At 33.1% G+C, this 23,809-nt stretch overlaps 1 long non-coding RNA gene across 1 annotated transcript in view; it reads right to left on the bottom strand.

Moving 5' to 3' along the window:
- The window catches only part of LOC134691499 (uncharacterized), a 28,955-nt gene that overhangs the window by 1,923 nt on the left and 3,223 nt on the right, over positions 1-23,809 (bottom strand). Inside the window, exon 2 of the long non-coding RNA XR_010102155.1 lies at positions 5,795-5,860. This is a non-coding gene — a long non-coding RNA (uncharacterized LOC134691499). The remainder of the gene's footprint in view (positions 1-5,794; positions 5,861-23,809) is intronic.

The raw sequence follows: 23,809 nt of genomic DNA, 5'->3' as shown, positions 1-23,809 counted from the left end.
AAATTTAGAAAGCTATGAAAATTGCAAAATTTGGTTGTACAGATAGGGACTTTTAATTGGTGGTCTGACACCTTTAAGCAAAATGCGGTGAAACATCAAAATCAGAAAACAATTGTTTTTTTTTTGTCTTAACTGATCATTTGAGATAATAGTAGCCACATTTCAAACTTTTTGGTAGCAAAATGTCACATATTGCAAATTTTGAGTTTGTGCTATTTTTAGTTTTTCCCACCCTGACAATATGCTTTTATATAAAAAATGTCCTAAATAATGTTATAAATGCACAGAAAGTTATTCTGTGGTGTTAAACATTGAAACATAGGTTGTTTACTACCCCCAAACAAATTTTGTCATGCAGATTTAATGAAATTATTTGATTTTTACCCCTTATATCATTGCGTCATAATATGTACTTGGCAGATAGTATAGCCTAATGTAAACACTGCAGAAACTCACAAAAGTACCATTTATTATTCCAAATGAAATTTTATATCTTAAATTTATTAACTGATGTAAATAAACACAGTTAAATGACCATGACTGCACTTTTGATCAATTTGTAGTACTTTACTGACACCAGATGAAAAAAAGGGGAGTCAATATTCCTCGACACTTCAATACCTTGGATTTTTTACTAAATTCATTGCAAAAATTGTGGAAAGTCTTGAAAGTAGTAAAACAAACAAGGAAAAAACAGCAAACACTGATCTTGATATTGAAAGTTTATGTTCCTGTAGCCCAAAATGAAATTTTCAAGTATTTTCTATCAAAGTCATACATTACAGTCAGTTTAAATTGAGCTGTGAAATATTTGATATAAGTCGCATAATGCTCAGATAGGCTGTTTTTAACTACAAATTGACTAAGGATTAAGAATAAAGCAAAATAAAAGATTTCTAATCAACTTTTTTGTCTCTTTAGGTGTCACACCACCAATTATTCCCTCAAATTTAGAACGTATGTGAAAGTAGGCCTACTCGGACAAAAAATAGTGCATTTGATGTCATTATTTACTTAAACTACCCAACAAATTTGCAGAAATGAAACTTTTGGTGAAAGAGAAATATATTAAGACCATTTTGAGCCCAAATTTACTTGTCTATGAGTTGACATTAAAAATTGAGGATAAATGCACTCCATAGTATACTAATTTAAGATTTCAAGAAAACCAGGGGTTATCTTTAGTGGTACATCCATTCGGAAGGTCTCTTCTTTCTTATATGGCCTTAAAGGTATGCTGAAAATTGGCATGACGAAAGGTGATACCTGTACGATTCAGGACATACCTGGTTTGTAAGAGGTTAAACTTAAGATAAAAAATTTAGAAAGCTATGAAAATTGCAAAATTTGGTTGAACAGATAGGGACTTTTAATTGGTGGTCTGACACCTTTGACAAGGCTAAAGAGAAAACACCAACAAACAACAGTACACAAAACACAAAATAAACAAGCATTCTGACATTATTGCATGGCATACATGATCCCCTAGGACCCCTACCATTTAAAAAATCATTGTACTGGAACAAAATGTTAACTTGATCTATAACTTGTCATGGTTTAAACTATATAACAAAGACAAGTCAATATCTTCAAGCATGCATAACGACTCAAAGTGTGGAAAACTGATTATTTAAGTTAATTTTCGAAGATCAAGGACCATAACTCTGCACAAAACCATCAGACCGGAACAAAATTTGAGTTTGATCTGTAACTTGTCATGATAAAACTATAGACCAATTATCAAATCAATATCTTCAAGTATGACGAAACAAAGTGAGGAAAACTGATTATTTAAGTGAATTTTCAAAGTCCAAGGACCACAACTCTGTACAAAATCATCAGACCAGAACTTAATTCGAACTTGATCTGTAACATGTCATTATGAAGCAATAAACCAAATATTAAATCAATATCTTCAAGCACAAAGAAAACAAGCATGGCAATACATAGTCCCCTACCGGTTAAAAAAATCATTGTAATGGAACGAAATTCTAACTTGATCTATAACTTGTCATGGTGTAAACTACATAAAATAACAAACAAACCTACCACTTAATTCTTCAAACAATTTACTAAAGAGAAGGGAAAAAATCCAAAATATCATTTATCTTAATACAATGTCTTTTAAAAAATGAGTTATTTCCCTTTGAACAAAAATCTAGTAATTAATAAATATTTCATCAAAAATATAATTCTAGGGAAAGTTAATAAAAAAAGAGTACGTATTTCCCTTTAAACAGAAATCTATTAATTAATAAGTATTTCATCAAAAATTTAATTCTAGGGAAAGGGCTTTAACTGAACAAGGAGATAAGCTAAAATCGAACTTGACCTGTAACTTGTCATAATAAAACAATACACCAAATATCAAATCAATATCTTCAAGCATGAAGAAAAAAGTCTGGAAACTTATTTGCCGGACTGACAGACAGATGGACAGACAGACAGACGAACAGAGTGCAAACCTAAAGTCTCCTTCGACTTCGTCAGTAGGGGACTAATAAACAGCTGCGCCACGAGCGCATGATATGCCCGTCGTCTTGTGAAAAAAAACATTAAAAAATGTTTGGAATAACGCGAGGGTTGTTCAGGAAGTCATGCTAGGTATATCTTGACTCATTCCTTATTCCTGCTCAATAGGAAGTTTATATAAGAGACAGAAAAAAAATTGCTCACAACATGTTTTATATGTTTTTTACCAAAAAGCTCAATAAAAATTCAATAACTCAAAAATAAAATAAAGAATCATCACAAAAAAGTATACAGATCTTCAGATTAATATAACTAAGACATGTAAAAAGTGTGTAAAGATTTAAGCAATAATCATAAATCGTTTTTGAGATACGGTACGACATGTGAAAACCAGATGCTCCGCAGGGCGTAGCTTTATACGACCGCAGAGGTTGAACCCTGAACGGTTGGGGCAAGTATGGACACAACATTCAAGCTGGATTCCGCTCTAAATTTGGATTGTGATTAAATAGTTGACACAGCATAGGTTTCTGACACAGAATGAATGTATTCAAATGAACTTAATTTTTTTGTTTTCTCTTAGAGCAATTCACTATGCTGTTGAATATTAATCCTCTCCAAAAAATGTTTGAAGAAATTTTCTTTTTATTTATGAAATTTCAAATGAGAAAAATTGAACCCAATTTTTTATTCACATCCCCCTTTCCCTTATTCCAAAACTAATTTCAATTAAAATATTCTAATGGAGCTTGCAACAATTACTACTCATTTAAATACATCATAAAATATTAAGATGTAAAAAAACTGCTTGTTATCACTGAATGGTAAAGATTATTTAAATTTATCAGTTGGTAGTAAAAAGTGAATATACATTGTATATTGTATATAACAAAGATTTAAGTTGATTCTGGACAAAGAAAGATAACTCCAATTAAAAAAAATTCTTGCAGATATTTCTTGCTTACTATACTGGACAAAGAAAGATAACTCTTAATTAAAAAAAAATTTGCTATTTCACAATATTGTGAAATTAGATATTTCTTGCCATTGCACAATACTGTGCAATTGAAAAGACTTGCTAATGCACAATACTTAATATAATAATTTTAGATCCTGATTTGGACCAACTTGAAAATTGGGCCCATAATCACAAATCTAAGTACATGTTTAGATTCAGCATATCAAAGAGGCCCAAGAATTTAATTTTTGTTAAAATCAAACTTAGTTTAATTTTGGACCCTTTGCACTTTAATTTAGACCTATTTTAAAACTGGACCAAAAATTAAGAATCTACATACACAGTTAGATTTGGCATATCAAAGAACCCCAATTATTCAATTTTTGATGAAATCAAACAATGTTTAATTTTGGACCTCGATTTGGGCCAACTTGAAAACTGGGCCAATAATCAAAAATCTAAGTACATTTTTAGATTCAGCATATCAAAGAACCCCAAGGTTTCAATTTTTGTTAAAATCAAACTAAGTTTAATTTTGGACCCTTTGGACCTTAATGTAGACCAATTTGAAAACGGGACCAAAAATTAAGAATCTACATACACAGTTAGATTTGGCATATTACAGAACCCCAATTATTCCATTTTGATGAAATCAAACAAAGTTTAATTTTGGACCCTTTGGGCCCCTTTTTCCTTAACTGTTGGGACCAAAACTCCCAAAATCAATACCAACCTTCCTTTTATAGTCATAATCCTTGTGTTTAAATTTCATAGATTTCTATTTACTTATATTAACGCTATGGTGCGAAAACCAAGAAAAATGCTTATTTGGGTCCCTTTTTGGCCCCTAATTCCTAAACTGTTGGGACCGCAACTCCCAAAATCAATACCAACCTTCCTTTTGTGGTCATAAACATTGTGTTTAAATTTCATTGATTTCTATTTACTTTAACTAAAGTTATTGTGCGAAAACCAAGAATAATGCTTATTTGGGCCCTTTTTTGGCCCCTAATTCCTAAACTGTTGAAACCAAAACTCCCAAAATCAATCCCAACCTTTCTTTTGTGGTCATAAACCTTGTGTCAAAATTTCATAGATTTCTATTAACTTAAACTAAAGTTATAGTGCGAAAACCAAGAAAATGCTTATTTGGGCCCTTTTTGGCCCCTAATTCCTAAAATGTTGGGACCAAAACTCCCAAAATCAATACCAGCCTTCCTTTTATGGTCATAAACCTTGTGTTAAAATTTCATAGATTTCTATTCACTTTTACTAAAGTTAGAGTGCGAAAACTAAAAGTATTTGGACGACGACGACGACGACGACGACGACGACGACGACGACGACGACGCCAACGTGATAGCAATATACGACGAAAATTTTTTCAAAATTTGCGGTCGTATAAAAACACACCCCTGTTTTAGTTACAAAGTCTCGTAACTGAAAAAGTTTTAATCTTATTTTAGCCAAAAAGTATACAGATCGTTTGATCATCATAAGAAACAACTATGTTAATTTTAATGAAATTTGGATAGATTGTTCTCAAGAAATGGTGCGACATGGTCAGACGGACGCCAGACATTAGTATACTATAATACGTCCCGTCAAAATTTTGACGAGCATATAAAACCTGGAAAACTGATTTGCTGGTCTGACGGATGGACAGACAGACAGACATAGACAGACAGACATAGACAGACAGACATAGACAGACAGACATAGACAGACAGACATAGACAGACAGACAGACTGACGGAGTGCAAACCTAAAGTCCCCTTCGACTTTGTCGGTAGAAAAATAAAAACCTTAAGACTGAGCAACACAAACCCCAGCAAAAGTTTGTGGTGATCTCAGGTGCTCAGGAACGGTAAGCAGATCATTCTCCAAATGTGGCACTTGTGTTGCTCATGAATGTAAGTACAAACCCACTGATAGGTCTATAATTTAAAGATGCTTGTCAATGGTTGAATACAATTTTGACCTCTTTCATTGAATGGTTGCTGTCCCATTAACGTAAATATCCCAAGTTCACTTCATAGTCGAAAACTCTTATTTTTTTAAGCAATTAACATTGTAATGATTGCAATGTTTTGTTAGACATGTTAGTTTGGTAATCATATAGTTATGTCACATATTTTTTTGTTTTCCATATAAATACATGTATAACAAAAGTAGATGAGTGCAAAATGTTAATCCTGTTAGCTCTTTATTATCTCCCCTTTAAGCATTTTAACATTGTAATGAAACGTCTTGAAAAATTGGTTTATTTATACAATTATACATTTTAACATTGTTAATTGAATTTCATTTGATAAAATAAATACCATAACGATTCAATACAATTTGACTATAATATTCACTTACCTTTACTAAACGTGTATTAAATCGACTGGATTTGAATCAAATAAAAACGAACAGTAGATCTTTAAACTGAAAATATAAAATAGCTCAATTACAGTTTCAGATGAATATCGGTTGAACCATTTCTGAATATATTATGTATATACTTTTTTAGCTTGTATCAAGTAACTTGTCTGTGTCATGAAAGAAAGAGATATGACCTTCTGTATATAGTACCATACACAGCTCGGTGTAGGAGTTTTTAGGACAAATTCATAATAGCATGAAGGCCTGTTATTAGCAAGGCTGTCTAATGGGAGTTATTTTTGTGTCATGTCACTGTATTATTAGCAAGGCTGTCTAATGGGAGTTATGTTTGTGTCATGTCACTGTATTATTAGCCAGGCTGTCTAATTGGAGTTATTTTTGTGTCATGTCACTGTATTATTAGCAAGGCTGTCTAATTGGAGTTATTTTTGTGTCATGTCACTGTATTATTAGCAAGGCTGTCTAATGGGAGTTATTTTTGTGTCATGTCACTGTATTATTAGCCAGGCTGTCTAATGGGAGTTATTTTTGTGTCATGTCACTGCATTATTAGCCAGGCTGTCTAAATGTCTAATGGGAGTTATTTTTGTGTCACGTCACTGTATTGTAAGCCAGGCTGTCTAATATGAGTTATTTATGTGTCATGTCACTGTATTATTAACAAGGCTGTCTAATTGGAGTTATTTTTGTGTCATGTCACTGTATTATTAGCATGGCTATCTAATTGGAGTTATTTTTGTGTCATGTCACTGTATTATTAGCAAGGCTGTCTAATTGGAGTTATGTTCGTGTCACGTCACTGAGCTATTAGCCAGGCTGTCTAATGGGAGTTATTTTTATGTCATGTCACTGTATTATTAGCCAGGCTGTCTAATATGAGTTATTTATGTGTCATGTCACTGTATTATTAGCATGGCTATCTAATTGGAGTTATTTTTGTGTCATGTCACTGTATTATTAGCCAGGCTGTCTAATATGAGTTATTTATGTGTCATGTCACTGTATTATTAGCATGGCTATCTAATTGGAGTTATTTTTGTGTCATGTCACTGTATTATTAGCAAGGCTGTCTAATTGGAGTTATGTTTGTGTCACGTCACTGAGCTATTAGCCAGGCTGTCTAATGGGAGTTATTTTTATGTCATGTCACTGTATTATTAGCCAGGCTGTCTAATATGAGTTATTTATGTGTCATGTCACTGTATTATTAGCAAGGCTGTCTAATGGGAGTTATTTTTGTGTCATGTCACTGTATTATTAGCCAGGCTGTCCAATATGAGTTATTTATGTGTCATGTCACTGTATCATTAGCCAGGCTGTCTAATGGGAGTTATTTTTGTGTCATGTCACTGTATTATTAACAAGGCTCTCTAATGGGAGTTATTTTTGTGTCACGTCACTGTATTATTAGCAAGGCTGTATAATTGGAGTTATCTTTGTGTCACTTCACTGTATTATTAGCCAGGCTGTCTAATGGGAGTTATTTTTGTGTCATGTCACTGTATTATTAGCCAGGCTGTCTAATATGAGTTATTTATGTGTTATGTCACAGTATTATTAACAAGGCTGTCTTATTGGAGTTATTTCTGTGTCAAGTCACTGTATTATTAACAATGCTGTCTAAATGTCTAATGGGAGTTATTTTTGTGTCACTTCACTGTATTATTAGCCAGGCTGTCTAACGGGAGTTATTCTTGTGTCATGTCGCTGTATTATTAACAAGCCTTAATCGCTCACCTGGTAAAAAATATGACATTTTGATTTTTTTCTTTTTCCTTATAATGGTTAGTTTTGCCTATTTATAGATCTTCTTAAGAGGCATTTTGTAGGTCTAGTACTGATGATATTTTATTGTTTTCTAATTCATACAACACACCAACTTACTCCCTTCATCAGGTGTGACAAAAGCCCAGTGTCACATTATTGATATCCTAGATTTTTCAACGGGACAAAATTATTTTATAATACCGAACGAACAGTGGAAGGGCATTTTGAACACTTACACTGTAAAGTCTATATTTTTAACATAACCATGATAACACGCAGACTGACCATTGCTGACTTTTGAAAATACATTTTTGTGTTCAAAATACTCGAATTTACAACAAAAGTAGAATCTTTTTGTAAAATATTGATGGCCCTGAAAAGGACCGTTTATAAGAGATATCATCGGCTTCTGGCACTCTCAGCTATATTCATGTTCAATGTCTTATTTCCTCGTCTCTCGATGGGCTTCCAGTGTAACGTGAATGCTGCCATTTTGTTTTTTGTTTATTTACGCCTGTGACGTAATTTTCATGGGAGGTAACTCAAGTACAAATAAACAAACTGAAAAGGTTATTCACCGTTGAATAATAGGGTTATTCTCCGCTGGGGTAAGTTTTTAGGGTTATTAGTCCTTCATCATTGTTCATTGCAATTGAATGAAAATTAAATGAATTATTCCATGTCACGTGATAAAGTTTCACCCAATAGAATTATTTGAAATATATGTAAGGAATAATAATACACATTATACAACATTCCGTGTTGAAGGCCTCACTTTGACTATAGAGAACAACAATAAAAGCCTTGTTCTTTTGCTTTGTGTGTATATCATAGATTTACAAAAAAATGTACAACCTTCATGTACATGTATGACATTAATGACCTCGAAATACATTTTCAAGAAACAATTTCTTTTTATCTATAGATACTGCATCATTTATAAAATACAATTCCTGTATAAAGGTGTCATATATGCATTTGACTATTCAGTCTAAGTTGATGATTTGTAGAACTTATTTTGATTGTTTTTACTTATTAAAATTTAAAAAACTACGAAATCAACAAATTATTGACATTTCAGGGGCAATACAATGTAACTCGAAAAAATGATAAATAATTTTTCTAAAAATTCCACAGAAGATAAACCGAGACCTCCAAATTGTCAAATTTGCTTTAACTGCTTTAGTTTTTAAGATATATAAACCAAAAACTTTCAACATTTACTAAAAATTGTCATTTCAGAGGCAAAAACTCCGAAACGTGTTGTCAAATTTTCTGAAAATTTTACAGGAGATACGAGGATTTGCTCTTTCTGCTTTAGTTTTTGAAATAAAAAATATATAAGCCAAAAAAATGCAAATTATTCCTATGTTCTATTTTTAGCATCATCAGCCATGTTTAATGTTAATGGATTAAATCAACAGATACAATTTTTAAACTACAAATGTAGATGCCCTTAGGAACATTCAGGTAAATTTTGATAACATTTAGCCCAGTAGTTTCAGGTGAGAAGATTTTTAATTCTTTGACGGCAGACAAGATGATGGCGGAGAAGGTCCCCAAGTGATGGCAAAATTATTGGTAAAGTTCCTTTACCTGAAATCTTCAACACACTTATGTTTGAAACATTGAATAAAATGGTTTCCATTTTCGACACAAAAACAAAATATTACATAAGGCTTAAATTAAAATATTGTTTGTTTGTCCTTTACCGGCCGACTCTATTCATGCTATTAATTCGTTCCGACTGAAAATCATTTATTTGTATTTCCCAGAAATATTTTATTTTTATCTATTTTTTCTTTCCTACCGAAACTTTCATATTTGTATTTCCCGCTCAAAACTTATTTACTGGAATCCTCAGGTTTTATCTTATCATGTTATGGTAAGCATTTTGTTTTGATAAATTGAATTTTAAATAAAAATTGGACCTTTCTAAGAATAATGAAAGACCAGTCACCTTCAAGTATCTTTGGTCAAAAGTCCTGGACCTTCCATTGCTTAAAGTAAATTTGAACCCCTGATTAATATATAACTTGAACATTTGTATTCATAAACAATTCAATGATACATATCATTATTATACAACATTTTGTGTTGACGGCTTCACTGCGACTTTGATATTAAAAACAACAATAAAAGCACTGTTCCTTTGCTTTCCGTGTGCGATTTTTTGTTGTGCATGTACTGATTTTGTGTCATAAAAGACATAATACATTTGTTGTTCTTATTATTATTTATTGTTTTTCAATGGCAGCTTCAGCACATCCAGTACATTGTATGTGCTTTTGGGTGCATGATTTACAAATGTTTGGTCAGGTTGAACAATTAAAAACAGCCATCATAAACGAGTGATGCTGCAATGTGCAGTTAAATACATAGAGTTGAATACTTTTCATCTAAATATGGCACCATTGAACTATATATATATTCTTCACCTTAGGCATTACTAAACTGTAGTATTATCTTGAAGAATATATATTAAATCAATAAATACTTAATGATAGCAATATACGACGAAATTTTTTTCAAAATTTGCGGTCGTATAAAAACTATTTGAACAATATTTATATTTGTTTAATAAAAATAATAAAAATTTGTCCGGGTTCCGCGGAACCCAGTGTCTCGCCTACTCTTTCTCTTAATAGCAGGCTCAACAATAATGAGGAAATAAATCAATAAAATATTCCTCTTGATATTATCTTAAAATTGTAAGAAGCTTCTGTCCAAGTTTGGTAAAAATCCAGGATAGTTTATGAATCTAATACTGTTTAAAAACTTTAAACTGCAGACTAAATGTAATGTCAACTGGAAGAAAACTAAATTTCCTTCTAGAAACTAGCTTTTGATCATAAACAAGCTTCTGTTCAAGTTTGGTACAAATCCAAACTAGTATAAGAAAGTTCAATTTTAAAAAGCTTAAAGTGAATGTGTTGTTTCCTGGCAGAAAATTTAAGTCCATTTAAAAGTAAAATACGGAAAAAATGGAATTTTATTTTTACAAAATTTACTTCTGGATACTATCTTATGATCATAAACAAGCTTCTGTCAAAGTTTGGTAGAAATCCAGGATAGTTTAATAAAGTTATTAAAATTTCAAAAACTTAAACCAGTGAATATTTGAGGACGCATGGGGTAAACCCTCCCCCTTTTTGTGGGAAAACCTTGGTTACATAGGAAATCCCTACTGAAGCATGACTGGAAGCAGGCCCCCTCTTAGGCAGTCAGTGGATCCGCCTCTGCTTGTAAACTATGACTATTTAGTATTACATGTGTATATTCTATTGTTGTTGGGAACTAGGACCACCCGGAATCCGGGTCCATCCGCCCTGATTCTGGTTCGCCCTAGTTTCTGTTCGCCCTAGTTTCTGTTCGGCCTAATACCTGTTTGCCCCGAGTCCGTTGCCCTGATTTTATTTTTTAGTACAGTGTTGCGTTTTGTGTATATAATTGAATGTGTTGAAGTCAGTCTACAATTTCGCTGAATATTTACGATGTATCATGTTAACTTGTCTAAAGCTAGCTGCTATACTAAGTTATAAGTTTCAGTACATTTCTGTGAATTCAAAGACTACAAAGTATTTGACATTAAACAACTAAAGACTAACATGACTAAGTTATTAATATATTTAACTTTCTTGATACATTTACACAATTTAAAAATATTCAGTAACAGTTATAACAAGATCAATTCCGAACTGTACTTCGCACACATTTATTTCCTAAACGAATATTTAAAAGCACTAAATAGAATTACTATAAGTGAAACAAACACCAAAAACACAGTCACACTGCTGTACATTGATCACTTGTCATCAGGGTTTTTACCCATCCTTTTTTTTATTTTTATATTTCAAACTGAATTTTACCCATCCAAGCTGACTATTTTATTTGAGAAAAATGTTATTCTCATTATTAATCCATCAAAGACAATTTATATAACAATCAGTGATATCAAAGGTTTCAAATGACACCTAATCACCAATCAAAATCCAATCAACAGACAACAGTAATTAAAAGTAATTATAAAATAAGGTGTAACAATGCGGCCAAGAAAGTTATTTAATTAATATAAATTTGGCAAATATTCTTTATTTAACTTTTAATAGATATACATAAATTTTAATATATATATATGTTTCTTTCATTGATGTAACATATATACATATCATAAATGAATATAAGGCGAACGAACCCAGGGCGAACGGACTATCAGGGCGAACAAACTCAGTGCGAACGAATCTAGGGCGAACATGTAATCAGGGCGAACGATCCCGATACCGACCACCCGTGACTATGGCGCAGGAATAGTGTCACAATGGCGTTTTTATGCCATCGCATAATTCATTTATGCGATGCCATAATTATGTTTATGCGATGGCATAAATAATTATGGAATTGCATTATTATTTATGCGATTGCATAAATATAATTATGCGATGGCATAAATCTATTTATGCGATCGCAAAAATATCTTTACATTTACGCAACCGCATATTTATTTGGCACTGGCTACGGTTACATGGGAATGTAACAATAATAAAAATATTATTGTTACATAATCATTGGACACTAATTGCCTGAATGCAAAGCTGGGTAAGGAATCGATTTATTACGAATGTAACAATTATTATTGAGGCTACGGTTACATTGCGTTATTGTTACATGAAAACAGTAATATACGCTGGATTTATTAAATTTAAATCTTCTATAGTTGTGTTGCTTAATTCTTTCATATGTACCCAATAATACTTGTGATAATGACAAATAATTAGTATTATTATTCAACAAATTGTGTTTGAATAGTTTATGTATTAATGGTTTTGGTGTTCTTTAAGATACTGTCCCAACTTGCAAGTCAGGAGCCTCTGGCCTTTGTAAGTCTTATATGATTTTTAATATTAGTTTCTTGTGTATAATTCGGACTAAAGTATAGCGTCCATTATCACTGAACTAGTATACATATTTGTCCTAGTAAGGGGCTTGCTGCAGGACATCTCCGGGTGCGGGAGTTTCTCACTACATTGAAGACCCATTGGTGGCTTTCGGCTGTTGTCTGCTCTATGGTCGGGTTGTTGTCGCTTTTAAGTTGACACATTCCCCATTTCCATTCTCAATTTTACTTTAGATTAGTAGTGCCGCCAAAGGCGAAAAATATAGTTCAATGGGTTGTTGTTGGGAACTCGGGCTGAGAAGAGTGCCCACTTCTCAGTATTAAACTGCACACCTACTCTCATAACTGTCATTATACTTTGAACAAAGGACAAAGAGATTCCTATTACCAACTTAGTTTTGGGTGATAAAAAAAATAAAACTTTGGATGGATATGTAGAAACTGTCATTGTAAATAAAAAAAATAAAGAAATTGTATGTATTGTAAATATAAAATAAATTTCGTCAACTTTTATTATTTAGTACATATAGTCCCATGATCGTAGACTACGTTTTTCATGTAACAATAACGCAATGTAATCATAGCCTCAATAATTATTGTTACATTCGTAATTAATCAGTTCCTTACCCAACTTTGCATTCCGGAAATTAGTCTCCAATGTAACAATAATATTTTTATTATTGTTACATTTCCATGTAACCGTAGCCAGTGCCTATTTATTTTTGCGATCGCAGAATTTTTTTTTTTAACCAATGAAAATTGATATAACATCGACTTAATCTTACATTGAATTTTAAGGAAAAGTCAAAGTACGTTCGAATGAACTTTACTTAGTTGAAAGTAAACCTAGATTACCATCCAGATCATGGTACAAATAGGAGGATCAGACAGACAGATGGCTTCTCGCACAAGGCGAGAGGAGGAAGATATAAATTTCTTTTCTCCTCAAGTTATGAAGGCGTTATCCAGAATGTTGCTTGATTATTGATCATAGCGCCGTTAACTATATTGATTGATCGCTTTTACGAATACATACTCTTCCAAAAATTTGGACGGACTAAATTTGACCACAGGCGCTTGGGACTATGATACAGTTTTTTTTTTGTTTTTTTTTTTATTAAAATATTCAATTTTCTATTTTTATAATACATATCTATCACTTCTGTGCATGTCTCACCTAGTTTCGAGTGATTTAAACGACCCAGAGAAAATACAAAATTTTACTATCCATACTAAGAAATTTTGTATTTTCTCTGCGTCGTTTAAATCACTCGAAACTAGGCGAGACATGCACAGAAGTGATAGATATGTCTTATAAATTGAGAAAATTGAATATTTTAATAAAAAAAAAAAAAAAATCTGTATCATGGACCCAAGCGCCTGTGAATTTGACTAGGGTTTGTCCAAGCAATTCAGAAAAGATGAAGGTATTGTATATATTGTGCATTAGCTTCGGTCTGACATCAAGGAACTGAAAAGGTCTTTCCTCCACTGTTTGGAGAACTGTAGTGTTCAGGGGCGGATGCAGGAATTTTCGAAAGGGGGGTGCTAACCCAGGGCAAAGGGGGGGGGGGGGGGGGGTGCAAAACATATGTCCCGATACAAATGCATTGATCGGCAAAAATAAAGGGGGGGTGCGCACCCCCGGAACCCCCCCCCCCCCCCCTCTGGATCCGCCACTGGTTTTGAATACTCAGCACTACATATATATATGCACTGTCCCACAATTGCTAAAAAACTATGTGTTATTTATACAGTCTGCAGTTAAAGTATTTAAAACATTTAGTAGATTTATAAACCATCCTGGATTTCTACCAAACTTGGACAGAAGCTTCTTACAATCAAAAAATAGCTTCGAGATGTAAATTTTTGATAATCATTGTTTCCCCATTTTTGTCGAGCCTGTGACTTTTGTCTCAAAATCGAGACATAACGATCCCACATTCTGTCGTCGTCGAAAACAGTAAAAGTAGGCGAGACACTGTGTTCCGCAGAACCCTTACGAATACAAATTCATTTGAAGTTTTACTAATTCCATTGATTAAGATTGGAATTGAAGTTTTGTTGCTCTTCGCAATATTTAGTGACGATTTCTCACTACAATAAAGTATATTTTGGCTAACAACAGATTCAAAGGTTTCAGGTTGGGATAGGGTGACATTACAACCCCCTTCTTTAATTCATAAAAAAATCCCTACGTCAAAGCGTTTGTTCACACTATATAGTTAGGTACAAATGATAGGCAATTGCCCAGATGGATAAAGTTACGGAACTTTTTTAATTGAGGTCCAAAGATGGGGAAGAGTGACCCTACCAACTCTCTTCTTTAATTCATAAAAAATTCTTGCTCCGGCAAAACTTTTGTCCACACTAGGAACAAATAATACGCAATTGCCTAAGGTTGCCTGGCCCCAAAGGCCCAGGGGGGTAAAGTTATGGGTTTTTTTTTTGTTGAGGTCCAAAGATGGGGTAGAGTGACCCTACCAACTCTCTTCTTTAATTCATAAAAATGTCTTGCTTCGGGAAAACTTTTGTCCACACTAGGAACAAATAATACGCAATTGCCTAAGGTTAACGTTGCTTGGCCCCAAAGGCCCAGGTGGTAAAAGTTACTGAACTATTTGAAATGATGCCCAAAGTTGGGGTAGTGTGACTCTACCACCTCCCTTCTCTAATTCATTAGAAAATCCCTTCGGCAAAGCTTTTGTCCACACTAGGTACAAATGATAGGCAATTGCCTAAGGTTGCCTGGCCCCGAATGCCTCCTTAGCTTGCCCTTAACAAATACATATACTATTCAGTGATAATGAACACCATACTAAACTCGATACTTACAAGAAACTAAAATAAAAAAGAATACAAGACTAACAAAGGCCAGAGGTTCCTGACTTGGGATAGGCGCAAAAATGCGGTGGGGTTAAACATGTTCATGAGCTCTCAATCCTCCCTCTATACCTCTAGAAAAGTAAACGCATAACAATACGCACATTAAAATTCAGTTCAAGAGAAATCCGAGTCTGATGTCAGAAGATGTAACAAGAGACAATAAGCAAAATGACAATAATACATAAATAACAACAGACTACTAGTAGTTAACTGACATGCCAGCTCCAGACTTCAATCAAACTGATTGAAAGATTATGTTTTCATCATATGAATATCAGGCACAATCCCTCCCGTTAGGGGTTAAGTATCATATAGTCAATATGTTCGGCAGCGCATATTAGAGGAGTAACGAAGGACTTAGATATCAAAATACGCCCGAACATTGAGAAATATCATATTTTGAATAATGAAATTGATATTTTGAATAATGGAATGAACTGACAGGACCCTTCAGCCCCTAATTACAGATAGATAGTATACCTCGATCGAAAACTTATTAAGAGAGGATATGTTCCGCAACGCATATTACAGGAGTAACGAAGGACTTAACTAGAGAAATACGCGTGAACATTCAAAAAGATCATGCAGTTGCGGAACATATTGACTATATACCTTTTGTTCCTATGTGAATAAGCTTTCGGTCGAGGTAGAATATATATTTGTAATTTGGGGCTGAAGGGTCCTGCCAGTCTATTCCATTATTCAAAATATCAATTTCATTATTCAAAATTGGCTCTTTCTCAATGTTCACCCTTATTTCGTCGATGTTTAAGACCTTTGTTACTCCTGTAATATCCGTTGCGGAACATATTGACTATATACCTTTTGTTCCTCTCTTGATAAGCTTTCGATTGAGGTATAATATATATTTGTAATTAGGGGCTGAAGGGTCCTGCCAGTCCATTCCATTATTCAAAATATCAATTTCATTATTCAAAATTGGCTCTTTCTAAATGTTCACCCGTATTTCGTCGATGTTTGAGTCCTTCGTTACTCCTGTAATATCCGTTGCAAAACATATTGACTATAAACATTTTGTTCCTCTCTTGATAAGCTTTCGATTGAGGTATACTATATATCTGAAATTAGGAGCCGAAGGGTCCTGCCAGTCCATTCCATTATTCAAAATATCAATTTCATTATTCAAAATTGGCTATTTCTCAATGTTCAGGCGTATCCCAAATTTAAGTCCTTCGTTACTCCTGTAATATCCGTTGCGGAACATATTGACTATATACAATTTGTGCCTCTCTTAATAAGCTTTCGATTGAGGTATAATATATATTTGTAATTAGGGGCTGAAGGGTCCTGCCAGTCCATTCCATTATTCAAAATATCAATTTCATTATTGAAAATTGGCTCTTTCTAAATGTTCACCCGTATTTCGTCGATGTTTAAGTCCTTCGTTACTCCTGTAATATCCGTTGCGGAACATATTGACTATAAACATTTTGTTCCTCTCTTGATAAGCTTTCGATTGAGCTATAATATATATATCTGTAATTAGGAGCTAAAGGGTCCTGCAAGTCCATATCATTATTTAAAATATCCATTTCATTGTTCCAAATTAGCTATTTTTTAATTTTCACGCATACTTTGGCATTTATTCCCTCTGTAACATTTGTAATGGTCATTGCGGCATATAACAATTATACTCAGTTTATTCCTCAATCCATAAGCTTTAATTTGGTGTATATTTTTTTAATTTTTTTTTTTTTTTTTTATTCCACTGCTACCGCCCATCCCCTAATGAAAGAAAATTACCATTCCTTTAGACAAAGTTGTTCCGAAAATTTCACCATAAATACAGCATGTAAGAAAGATTTTGATTGGACAATGAAATCATTTTTGCCATAACATTAATGTAATTATGCGATAGCATAAAGCTTTTTACGATTGCATTAATGAAAGTGCGATCGCATTAATAATTACGCCATTGCAAAAAATAGAATTTTGCAATGGCAAAATTAATTAAACCATGGCATAAAACGCCATTTATGCAATCGCATAATTATTTATGCCATCGCAGAATTATTTATGCAATCGCATAAATGAATTATACAATCGCATAAATAAATTATGCGATTGCATTAAAACGCCATCGTGACACTATTCCTGCGCCATACGTGACTGCATCAGCTGGGACCAGCATTTCAACTTGCACGTCTTATTTTAACCAGGAACATATATATTAGATATACTGTTCCCAGTTTTAACATACTTCTTTGTATATTCACAACATATTGGATATATCTTTGAGTATGTTTGACAAAAACCGTTTATTCTTACCATTTCTTTCACAATCGTTAGGAAACATACTTTGACAGGGAGCGGGTAACTATCTAGCCTGGGGTCCTAGCTAATCTCGTCAGTACGACGCGCAGCTAGATTGGGCCAGATCCCAGGCTAGTAACTATCTACTATGCAACTCGTTTCAGGACTTTTTCCGGCAATTTTTCTGTTAGGATTTTTTAGTAAGTAAGACAGGTTGCAGTCGTACATGTTGATCCAGGGGTACGTAGAGGGCGTACGCTACACTTTGATCGTCAAAACAGTTTCTCATTGTTCTCACGACTTATATGAATATAAAAACGTTAAAAAAACATTCCGCTCTAAATATACCTTATAAAATGAGACTCCTCATGGAGTTTTTGATTATATGCGATTCATATTGCGGTAACAAAAATTGTGATTATGTAATTACTTGGACACCCCCTGAGGGGCCTCCATTATGTAATAGATAAAATACAAAGGTAATAAAGCAGGCCGGTAACAACCGTTGCCGGATAGTTTTTTCTGCACGAGTAGTCGGGTCAAGGTCCGAGGCTGAACTTGACCTGACTACAAGTGCAGAAAACTATTCGGCTGGTTGTAACCGGCCTGTTTCTTTTGTTTTTTATCTGACTTGTACGACGTTTCAAGAAAGTAATAATACTTTTAGCAATACTCAACATTTGAGAAACTCATAGATAGCCATAAAGCAGTAAATGTAAGTTATAATGTAAACACATTTTATTTCCATTTCCCTTCAACCGAGATTTTTTTTTTTCAAGAAAAAAAATCAGGAATCTAATAATTTGATTAAAAAAAGAACCATTTCAAGTAAAAGATAAATGTTGTACACATTTAAGTCTTTTTAAAATGCAACTTTGTAAAAAAGTAATATATTTAAGATTTTTTTAGTGATAAGTAAGATAACGTTTGATTTGTATGAATAAAACGGAAAATGAGGAGGGGTTAATTCATTTAAAATAAACAGGCTGTGATCTTTATTTTTGATGAAAAAATGCAGGATGTGCCATTCCATCCTCCCATTCTTCCTTTAAAAAAAATCGTAAAAATCGCGCATTTGTTGCAAAATACATGAATTTAATATGCAGTGTTGGGGGTCCCAGGGGTTGGACCAACCCTTTTTTTGACGATCAATGCATTCAAATGCATTATGTGGACATAAAGTTGGACCCCCCCCCCCCCTGTTTTGTCCTGGATTTAGACCTAGATCTGCCACTGATATAACTTACAATATAACGGTATCAAAAGAATGAATTTCCTACTTCATTAGTGAATGAAATGTTTATGAAAAAAATGGATTTTGTCTTAATATTATATATATTCAGGCATATACTTTGTTGTTTCTTTAAATTCATGCTCGTCTCTGATCTGCAAGTGTTGATCGGGATTAAACACGTGTTACTATATGATCCAATCGCAGCCTACCGCCTAAAATTGATGACATAATTTGAATGATTTTCTTGTAGATTTCCTGTTTATTTGGACGTGTATTACATGAACACTTTTTGTTTTATATAGGATCAATCGTGTATTGGTGAGTTAGTATTTAAACACATGTCACCCCAAAGCCCTAACGCTCTTTTTCCCAATGGTGTAGCAATATTATATATTATATACCTTTATAATATATAATATTGCTACACCATTGGGAAGTAGAGCGTTAGGCCTTTGGGGTGACATGTGTTTAAAACATAAATAACGCAATTTGTGGACCGAGTAGGTCTTGAAAGAAGTCAATTTTGACTGTAGACACCAAGGAGAAATATAACTCCCTTACGGAACAACCGTTTAAAATGTTTTTATAGCGAGAAGATTATATTCTCAAATTTATGATTGCGAATATCCTTTTGTTAAACAAATTTTGAAAATTCTATGAAAGCAAAGAAATCCAATGTATAAATGAGCAAATCATTGAAAACTTCGACATCATTACCAAAAATCTAGCCCAAAGTACACTGTCACAATAACGTTTAAAAAAACTTGTTCTATAAAGAAATTATCAATATTGATTAAAAATATGCAAAATTGTTCATCAAGTCATGAAATATAACATGCCTCCTAATCTATTACGTCATTTGAACGGCATTTATTCGGACAGTAATCTCATTTATAGCATTAAAACAAAAAAAATATTTAGTATATTAATATTAACCTCAAAGGTCTCCCGTCACTAACAATTTTCACCAACGTTTTACGTTAGAAATTCCGGTGTTGGTTATAGAAAACACCGAAAAATACAGAGCGAAGATATTGTCCGAGGCTAATTAAGATTCCTTATCCGAGAATACGATATAAGCGAGAATAGTCCCCAGTAAATGATGCCAGTCCCCCGACATTTAAGTTTACTAACGTTTTCGAGGAAAAGGGGAGACAACCCGACAGTGCAGCGATTCTTTCCCCTTTTCCCGCATTACATATAGAAAACACCGAAAAATAATGTGTTTTGCATAAAAGATCGGAGAAATGAAGCCAGCATGATAAATTCCAAACACAAAAGAAAATATTCTTTGCTTAAAATAATATCTTTATCGATTAGTATCGAATATCGATGCGTTGAAAGAGTGTCTACCAAAATGTCATAATGAAAGCATTTTCATTTTTTCTTAGAATTATTAAGGACAAGTTGTTACTTATCGTAAAAAAAGTAAAAACAACATAAGTGTTTCGAAAAACATCACTATAAAGTCAAATTCCTTTGCAAAAGGAACATGTTGATGTATATAACATGTATAAAGTAAAGAGAAATCTAAAAAATCATCAAAATGAAGAGGTCGCATAGTGGTCTACCAATATGTCACAGCATCACTAATTTGACGTTTTTGACGTTCACTTGGTACGTTAATGTGTTTTGTAACGTATTTATTTTACTTAGAGAGTATATATAAAATATGAACTTATAATTTATATTTGATTTCACCTCGTTGAAATGCGTTTCTCATTTAAATATACCATAATATTTCAATAAAATCTGATTTGAGTATATTTCAATCAGACAGCAACTCAACAACAAATATTAAACATATTTACACAAATCTTCCTGAGACCAAATAAGAAATTTAGATATATCTTGAATAATATTCGTATCAATTAGAATATTGATCGTTTTAGGAATTAACGCAAACTTCGGCACAACAGCAATAAATCAAATTCGGAGATTTTTTTTATATATATATCTGCAACAAATGACATTTAAATTACAAAAAAAAATCATTATAAATGATACATTCTATACGATGCCATATATTTTATTTCACGTTTCTTAATTAAAATAAGTACACGTATATGTATCGTCTTACGGTACATACCCAGTAAACATCGGTGAAGTCTTTTTGTTCGTTATGTTTTTTTTTTTAAATCAAACAGCAATATTTTACGAGTTGAACGAATAAACAAATTTTGTGAGACAACACCAAACTCTGCCCCCTACTTGCCTAATTGTCTCATTATCGATCTCAGTAACTATAAATGAAACCTAAATCATTGCAAAGTCGACTATATCTATTTGACAAGAAAAAATCCGACTTGAGACACATTGAATTAAATTAAAGAAGAAAATGATACTAGTTTTGAATGTGCTAGGGTATGTGTTGTACTGTTTCACTTTCAGGTAAGGGGAGGGTTTGGCGCCAGCAAACATGTTTATCGCTACATTCTGTATGTGCCTGTCCCAAGTCAGTATAGCCTGTAAATTCAGTGGCTGTCGTTTGTTGCTGTATATCTTTTTTTCCCGTTGATTGTTATGTATTTAAATCAGGCCGTTACTTTTCTCGTTTGAATGGTTTTACCTTATTTTATTTCGGGGCCTTTTTTAGCTTACTGTGCGGAATCAAGTTTGCTCATTGTTGAGAGCCGTACTGTGATCTGCAATAGTTAAATTCTTTGGTTAAATTCTACTATTTAAAGAATTTCCTAGGCATTGTTTTCCGAGCGATCTAAGAAGTATATTTACACTGATTACTAGGTGTCAACATCGAGGTTGTAAATTCGCTGATCCTTATATTTACTAGGAAGTGACGGTTTCCAGTCGAAGATAGGTGCTTTCTCTGTGCACTGCGGCCTCCTCTGCAAATAAAACTAATTTTGGACGCAATTCTTTTCTTTTTTGTCTGTTGGTGTCTTAAATAATATCTTTTATTGTACATGCTATATGCTTTTGTGGGCCCATTGGATAGAAATAAACATATGCTTCTCATATAGTAGACTGCTGAAATTGCGTTAATCACCAACTCTCAATCAATTAATTTTCGGTTAAAGCGTGGGTCAAGTTCAAAATACTTATTTATAAAAAGTCAAATCACAAAAAATACTCCGAGGAAAATTAAAAACGAAAATTTAAATGGCAAAATCAAAAGGTAACACACATCAAGCGAATAGATAACAAGTGTCATATTCCTGACTTTGTACAGACATTTTCTTATGTAGAAAATTGTGGATTAAACCTGTCAGTGATTTTATAGCTATAACAACTAAACCTATGTTCCTATACTTAATGTTTATTAATAGTTTTGAAAACAAGAGCTGTTTTCGTTATTTTCACATTCATTTACTATTTAAGGAAACAAAAAAGCAATAATTACTGTTTAGTGTTGATTTATTTCATGTTTAGTATAAACTATAAAGCTTTTACTTTCAAGCAAATCGAGAGAGAAAAAACGATAAAACCACATTACGCTAAATCTGTTCTTTAATAACCAATAGAATTGTATTAAAAAGAACAGAATAATTCATTAAAAGTATATTATTCGTAAAAGTTTAAGTTCAAAATTTCATACTAGTCTTCCATTTAACATTTTCAAAACTCTACAAAACTATATAAAAAAATAACTCTGATTGTGATACCGTGAATTTTGGTGTGACGTACATTTTATTGATCATTATACATGTAGCTACATGCTCATATACATATATTTTTGATAGTCCTGGCTTTCTGAACATACAAATAAATCGGTCAGCTAATAAAAAATCATTAGAATTTGATGCAAAACTATACATTTTGACGGCATTTACCAACCATGTGTGGAAGGACGCAGAATACATTTTTGTTTATTTGGTCATAATTTTTCTTTAGTCACTTTTATTTCAAATTAAGATAGTTGGAATATAAAGCAAATTTTAGGATGAAAATCAATTTTGTGTGTATCATCGGAAATTGATAATTAACGCTTCACAACAAATAATTTACCAAAAAAACTATGAAAGTTCTGCTTCTATTGGCACCAGTTTTGATTAAAACCCCCAACACGAAATAGTCTCTGAATAATTTACATGAAATATATAATAACAAATCGTAGGCGACAAATCTTTATGCCCATTTACTGAATATCCAACATCTTTTTTCGTTCATAGAACACTACGTATACCTCATAATTTCTTTTGTTCCACAGAGAACATGGTGTAAATCCTTACCTCCTTTTATTCACAAAAACAATGCGTTTAAAAACTGGAAGGCAATAAAACATCACGTCAATAAAGTACACCGACTTTGACGTTAACATACGACGTTACCAAAAGTGACACCAATATCATGCGTAACGTCTTTGCTACATAAAGGGGGCGGAATGTTTTTTTTTAGTATATTAACTATTTACTTTTCAACGCCATCACCCAAATGTTTTTGTTTAAATAAGAACCAGGGGCGAATCCAGCCATTTCAAAAAGGGGGGTCCCAACCCAGGACAAAGGCGGGTTCAAACTATATGTCCCCATTCAAATGCATTGACCCCCCCTCCTGGATCCGCCAATGAGCACTATTAACGGTATTCGGAAAATCGGGAATCATGCAAAACATTAATTTGTCATCTGCTTGACCATGATAATTCTTTTGATGCTAACGTAAATATTTTGTTTCGTGAATAAAAGGACAGGAAATAAGTTGGTGAACCAAAAAGTTCAAATCTAATTGAAAGTTAAAGTGCCCATGAACTCACTAATCACGCACGATTGATTCTATTCATAAAAAGTGTCCGTGTAACAACTAAAAAGAATCCGTGTATCGTCTAAAAAGAGTCCGTGTAACACCCGTTAATGTACTGTTTTTCTATAGCTCTGCAGAGGGGCAAAGTCGTACAATGCTTTTTGTCCGTCATTACTAGACATCACATAGCCTTTGATTCTCGAAAAAAAAAATGATGTCACAATTGAAAATGTCTGAC

This window comes from Mytilus trossulus, chromosome 11 (genome assembly GCF_036588685.1).
Source record: "Mytilus trossulus isolate FHL-02 chromosome 11, PNRI_Mtr1.1.1.hap1, whole genome shotgun sequence".
NCBI classification, from domain to species: Eukaryota; Metazoa; Mollusca; class Bivalvia; order Mytilida; family Mytilidae; genus Mytilus; species Mytilus trossulus.
The sequence above is the reverse complement of the archived record's forward strand: the minus strand, read 5'-3'. Positions and strand labels throughout refer to the sequence as shown.